The 7,005-nt window shown below is 39.6% G+C and overlaps 1 long non-coding RNA gene across 1 annotated transcript; it reads left to right on the top strand.

Annotated features, from left to right (window-relative positions):
• The first annotated feature begins 3,106 nt into the window (after window positions 1-3,106).
• On the top strand, window positions 3,107-6,501 carry LOC132856379 (uncharacterized). The gene is made up of 2 exons (XR_009649423.1): window positions 3,107-3,377; window positions 5,996-6,501. It is a non-coding gene; the product is annotated as an uncharacterized LOC132856379 (long non-coding RNA).
• Window positions 6,502-7,005: the final 504 nt, after the last annotated feature.

Below are 7,005 nucleotides of genomic sequence, written 5' to 3'. Positions count from 1 at the left end.
TCAGGTTAGAAAAAGGGGACAAGTCGCCTCCCTATCTTTACATATCACAGTCAAAGCAAAGTGTGTAATTTTGGTTTGCACTTTCTTCTTAGACACAACTCACCACCGAGAATCCAAAAACATCTCTAAAGAAATAAAGCGTTTTGCGATGCTTTATTTAAAAACAGTGTGTAGGAGTGTTTTGTCTGCTTTATCTCAGTCTGGCTTGACATTTTATATGACAGTCAGAGGGATGGTGAGTGCTTCTATGGTATGCAAAACAAACACTATATGTGGGAAGTGAAAGTTAAGTTTTGCACTCAAGGCTTTTTTGCCTCTTATCTAGTACAGACAAGTATTTATAAAAAGTAGACATTTTTACTAGTTGGTCATGACACCTTGATAGTAGCAAGTCTGGTGTTAAATATAGATTTTTTTAATGAATTAGGAAAAAAAGACTGTTGACTCCATGAGAAGAACAACTTGTTATTGTCCCATTTTTCTAAGGTCCTATTTTTATAAGGACAGCTATCAGGGACTTAAACGTGCGATGGAGACCTTGCAGGAGACGATAGCATTCATACGCTCACCCTGACTTATCTAAAATCGTTATTGGTGGAGGTTTAGAAAGGTCAGTGCTCAAGTGAAAGAAAGCAAACCTTTTTCCTTTTGGTCCCTGTGCTGAATAACTCTGAGGATCAAGATTAAAGGCTGACTAGATGTTCAGTGGTGTAGATGGAGAGAAATTCTTGAAATATCAAGCTTTTTTAGAGATTCCATTGAGTTTGATTAATGTTTGTCTACAAACAAATGGAAACAAATCCCCCCTTTTTTTTGCGCTTCATCTTTAATGCAGTCAAGTGAACAGAAGTTTTCTCCAGCAGGATTTTATCGATGATGGTCCAATGTATTCACTGTAAAGCCACTTCTTTCAGAAAAACCTTACACATTTAATGCTTCTAAAATCTCTCGAATCAGTTGACGAAGAGCTGTTTTATTCTCCCTCATAAATGGAGTAAACAGATAAGGTTAAATCGAGCGTGTCATTTTACCGTATGATATCCGAATATACGGCGCGATGATCAAATTTTCTTATCCCTAAGTGACATTTCTACTGAAAGTGTTGCATCGTTTGTTATTAGAAGTTGGCGTAATGTGGATGTAATATTGATTTAAGTGGCTGTACCCTGCGAGCTTTCGGCTGATTTAATGCGGATTTATGGAGGGCACCGTGTCCGTTGTGCGACTGATGAAAAAAATGGTCATACGTCTGCGCCAAGAAAACTGTCATCGGAATGAACTGAAGAGCAATTACTCAGAATTAGACCCTTTAACTCCTCGCTGTATTATTGGACCTCATTACTGATTTCTTTTTTTTTTTTTGCTGTCTGCCACAAATCACCGGTGGGTTCAGTGAGCATCGGTACAAGATTATTTTGTGGACGTGTTAAAGTTTCTGGTTTTCGAGAGCAGACTTTTCTTGAGACAGTATTGTACATTGTACACAAATAATTTACTTTAAATATAGCTTGCTTAATGACTTTTTAAAGTACACACACACACTCACACAGACACTTAGCATTTCTTTGCTATCCTAAGCCCCTAAACATAAAACAGGACAAGGAAACAAACTAATAAATAAACACTCTATATATTTCCCCTGTGTTTAAAAACTTTCAGATTTTGCTCAATCAGATTGAGATCTGGGAAGTTCGGAGGCCATGTCGAGTCAAGTCATTTCTATCCGTTCAAATGTGCTCCAAGGAAGGACAGCCGATGACCCAGCAACAGGGTCATGAATATGTGGAGTGAAGACTAGCCTGCCTGGTCCGACCCCCACAGAACAACTACTGTAGCGTTGGCAGTGTGCGCTGGGAAACCTTGGGCTCTTACTTTGACACCTATTACCTACTAAAAGGACTTAAAATCTTAAGACACCTGTCTGCGTTTTTTTCTTGCCATTTTTAGTCTGTGACCAGTATCAGGTATCAGTATCATCAGACCAGTATCAGGTATCAGTATCATCGGACCAGTATCAGGTATCAGTATCATCAGACCAGTATCAGGTACAGTATCAGTATCATCAGACCAGTATCAGGTATCAGTATCATCGGACCAGTATCAGGTATCAGTATCGTCAGACCAGTATCAGGTATCAGTATCATCAGACCAGTATCAGGTATCAGTATCATCGGACCAGTATCAGGTATCAGTATCATCAGACCAGTATCGGGTATCAGTATTATCAGACCCAGTGTCGGCGCCACAAGCGGGCCCTGGGGGGCGTGGCCCGGCCACTTGAGTCACTGTGCCCCCTTACTTCTCAAAATAATAACGAACTTAATTTTAAAAAATGTTTTACAAATGACTTTTATTATACCATGAATACTGGTTAAAGAATAAAGAGTATAAGTTAATTAAAAAAATAATAATTGTACTAACCCATAATGCAGTGCTAACATAGTCAGCCAATTACATTCACGTTGCCACTACGTCAGTAACGTAAATCAGTAGGCTAAATGGTCAGTGAAATCGTTATTCTAAAGTTTGCGAAGTTCGTCTGAAAACATCTACTAAAACATTGTTTTAATTAAAAAAATCTTTAACAATGGATATAAGAAAATGGTTCGCCTGCTCAACAGAGAAAACAGCTCAACGGCTCAGTTCAAGTATGACTAACACCGCTGATGAGAATGTCGACGCCCCAGTATAGGACTCGGTGAAGGCAGAGCCGGGGGACATGGTGGCTTAGTGGTTAGCACGTTCGCCTCACACCTCCAGGGTCGGGGTTCGTTTCCCGCCTCCACCTTGTGTGTGTGTGTTCTCCCCGTGCCTCGGGGGTTTCCTCCGGGTACTCCGGTTTCCTCCCCGTCCCCGGTCCAAAGACATGCATGGTAGGTTGATTGGTATCTCTGGAAAATTGTCCCTAGAGTGTGTGTGTGTGTGTGTGTTTGTGTGTGTGTGTGTGCGCACGCGCCCTGCGATGGGTTGGCATTCCGTCCAGGGTGTATCCTGCATTGATGCCCAATGACGCCTGAGATTTGGGGATAGATAGTGAGACGTTTTTAAATGTTGAGTCTATGAAGCCTATTATGGATTTAACAAATTGCACCATTGTGGAAACAGAATGCATCGTTGCAAAGCAATATATCTCCAGAATTAAGACAGAGGAAAGTCAACAGAAAATGACGGTTATGAGACTTCTTTCTGAACAACACAAAGTTCTGGAAGCTATGCCCAGTGTTTTTTTCTGCGCTAAAAGTTGCGGTCACGTTCGGGGCCTCCACTGCCATGTGTGAGAACTCCTTCTCGGCACTAAAGAACGTTTTTACGGACCACAGACGAGCAATGAGCCACACTCGTAATTCCTCCTCTTGTCGCCTGCAGCTCTTCTAAAGGTAAGAGGCCTTTTTGCTTTAGTACGTTTGGTTATATGGTGGCTAATTTGCGTGTGTTTTCACGAGTCTTGCACTTTAGAGTCATGATAAATTATAGTTTACAGTGAGTGACACGTTTAAAATTTTATTATGTTTATTGAAGTTTAATAATAGTAATAGTATGTGAACGAGATAGGCCCCCCAGTTAAACATGAGGCCCCCTCATTCTCTATTCTCTGGCGCCGACACTGATCAGACCAGTATCAGGTATCTGTATCATCAGACCAGTATCAGGTATCAGCATCATCAGACCAGTATCAGGTATCAGTATTATCAGACCAGTATCAGGTATCAGTATCATCAGACCAGTATCAGGTATCAGTATCATCAGACCAGTATCAGGTATCAGTATCATTAGACCAGTATCAGGTATCAGTATTATCAGACCAGTATCAGGTATCAGTATTATCAGACCAGTATCAGGTATCAGTATTATCAGACCAGTATCAGGTATCAGTATCATCAGACCAGTATCAGGTATCAGTATTATCAGACCAGTATCAGGTATCAGTATTATCAGACCAGTATCAGGTATCAGTATTATCAGAGGTTCCTTGATAGAGACTTCAGTGTACTTCTTTAAGCCACTCCAGATAACAGCATATGCCAAATACTGTAAATGTAACTGCCAGTGTAAATATTAACACATTAATACAGCAGTGTTCACATTTAACAGTATAATGCTTCCTGACTTACTGTTAAAACAAGACAAGACAAAGAGTCCAAAGCAGGGCTTTCAAGTTTTGAAGACAGGCAAGCGTGACATCTCCAACTCCCATTTAAAACAGTTCAGCTCAAGCCCAGCCATTTTTAGAGTCATGATTGATGACAATGTCCCGTCCAGAGACGAGCTGTTTCGTGTTGAGGTTTTGTTCAAACCGACCATTGAAAATACCCTCTCTCTAATGAATGTTTTTTTTTCATTGGTTGTTGCGTTAAATCTTACCCAGATAGTGCTATTTTCTGATTGGCTATTGTGTAGCCTCTTTTTTTTGATTGGCTGATAAGTGTCAGGCTCGACTAAGAACTCCTGGGGAGACGCGCTTGATTCCTGCCATATTCCTGCTTGATTCGGTTCCATAGAGACAGCGGTGCGGACTGATACATTTAAGACGCTGTGGCTTATTAAATATATGATAAATAGTCAAAAAGTTTTTCTGCGTGAGAAATACGATGTGTGGCGGGAGAGCGTGACAAAAGACCCAAATGCGTGACTGTCACTCTCAAAGTGTTGATCTTAATCCAGTCGTGTCTTTGGAACGTGTTGGGAAAGGATTTAAAGGATCTTATTGTAAAGTCGGCGCCGGATACAACACACACTTTTTTAGAGATCTTGTGGAGTTTATGAGTCAAAGAATCAGAGCTGTTTTTGTGACACAAGTGCAGTTGTGGCTCATGTGGTTAAGGCTCTGGATTGTTGTTTGGAGAATTGGTGTTTAAGCCAAGCTGCCACTGTTGGGCCCTTGAGCAAGGCCCTTAAACCTCTCTGCTCCAGTGGTGCTGTATCATAGCTGACCCTGTGCTCTGACCCCAACCTCCAGACTTGGGATATGTAAAGAAAGAATTTCACCATGCTGTAATGTATATGTGACAAAATAAAAGCTTTTGTTCGATTCTATTATACACAGTGGATTTATACAATATTAGCTCGGTGGTTGCAATGTTATGACTGTTCGGTGGACATAGAATATATGCATTTTGATTATAATGCTTATTTTATTCAGTTTATATTGGTTATTGTTACAGTGTCAGCAAGGATTAAAGGTCTTGTTTTGTGGTCTTTATTGCAAACAGTTGTTTTACATATGCTTTAAGCTAAAGTTGGATAATCTGAATAGAATCCTCTGCGAACAAGCCGAGCTAAGCGACAGTCGTCTGTGTGCTCCGTGACTGCTTATTCGGGACAGTAAATGCATTCAAAAAGCAGCAGCATTGGTTAATAAAAAAAAAAAAAAATAAAAAACAACTTCCTATTAAAGAAATGTTCTTTTAACTCCACATGGAGGCTGATGTGGACGCGGATCCCATGCTGCTAAGAAAATGATGGAAAACAAAGAAGCCAGCGTGGAGGTAGACGACGCCTTGGAATAATTTTTAATATCTAATCTGTTTGTCTTTGTGCTCCGTAAACGTTATTTATTCGTCTCTGGGTGGATATTCTGAAGCTGAGACCAAAACTAAACCATCCCATAGTGATAGGGATGTATGTGGGGAATAAACAAATGATATATAGTATAAAATAAATACCTTGGCTGTATTGTCGAGGCTTTGTGATTGGATACTGATCTAAAAAAAAAATTGCTGTAATGAATATTCTATTTAGGGGGTTAGGCACAATGCATAAATCTCATAGGGGGAAATGACTGTTATTTTAATAACAGCTTTTCAAAGCCAAGCCTACTAGCTATAGCTTTCTGAATCTATTCTGTATTTTATTCACAGAAAAGTCTCTTTAGCCAGGTGTACACATGATACATCCTACAACCGTGTGCTCCTGTTATACACATTATTATCTTGTGCTGATTAATATCATGATTAACAGCTTCTCCATTTTCTTCTCTTTTTCTATCCATCCTGAGGCATCCAGAGATTCCAGCTCCAGTTGTGTTCCCGCTTCATGAAGATTTCGGACCTTCACTGAGAAGAGTCCAACCCTGTGAAGATCATGAGGCGTCTACAGTAGAAATGTACCAGCTCTGGTTGTGTTCCTCTTTATGTAGATTTCAGACCTTCAAAGAGAAGATGCCAACTTCATGTGGTCTTTGAGGACAACAACCTCCTAATCGGTACACAATTATCAGACTGTATCTGACTGTATAAAGGACATTATTCATAATAGCACAATCCGGTGTTTATAACAGTTTATAATCACACCCTCCAGTGTCACCCAAATGAGGATGAGGATCACTTTTGAGTCTGGTTCCTCTCAAGGTTTCTTCCTCTTCCATCTAAGGGAGTTTTCCTCACCACAGTCACCTCAGGCTTGTTCATTAGGGATAAATAACACATTTAAATATAAGTCTAATATTAATCTTGAATCTTTGTATAATATTAATATTGGTTAAATAAACCTTTTGAACTAAAATGTAATTCATTTTTAAATTCAATTCAATTTTTTTTTATTCTTCTTCTTCTTCTTCTTCTTCTTCTTCTTCTTCTTCTTCTTCTTATTATTATTATTATTATTATTATTATTATTTTTTTTTTACAACTTGACCTCTGATGTTTTTATTCATCAAAGAGGGATAATTTAATGGTGTATGTCTTATACTCTGGAGTAACTGGACTTTTTATCTGGGTCGTGACCTCACATACATTAGCATAGACTTTAAAGTTTTGTGCTTAGGTGCTGAGAGCTACAATTATTATGCACATTTCTTTAGAATTGATCTGTATTTTCACTCTGTTTAGCAGAGGGTCAAGTCACCTTACCATCTGGAGAACTGTGTGTGTTTGTGCGTGTGTGTGTATATGTGTGTATGTGTGTGTGTGTGTGCGTGTGTGTAATTAGCCTCCTCTCACCTCCGCCTAAGTGCCAATTCATGGCTTAGTAGGATTTATCTCATCTAAGCCCATCAGTCACTGTCAG

This window comes from Tachysurus vachellii, chromosome 13 (genome assembly GCF_030014155.1).
Source record: "Tachysurus vachellii isolate PV-2020 chromosome 13, HZAU_Pvac_v1, whole genome shotgun sequence".
NCBI classification, from domain to species: Eukaryota; Metazoa; Chordata; class Actinopteri; order Siluriformes; family Bagridae; genus Tachysurus; species Tachysurus vachellii.
This window is presented reverse-complemented; position numbering and strand designations above follow the sequence as displayed.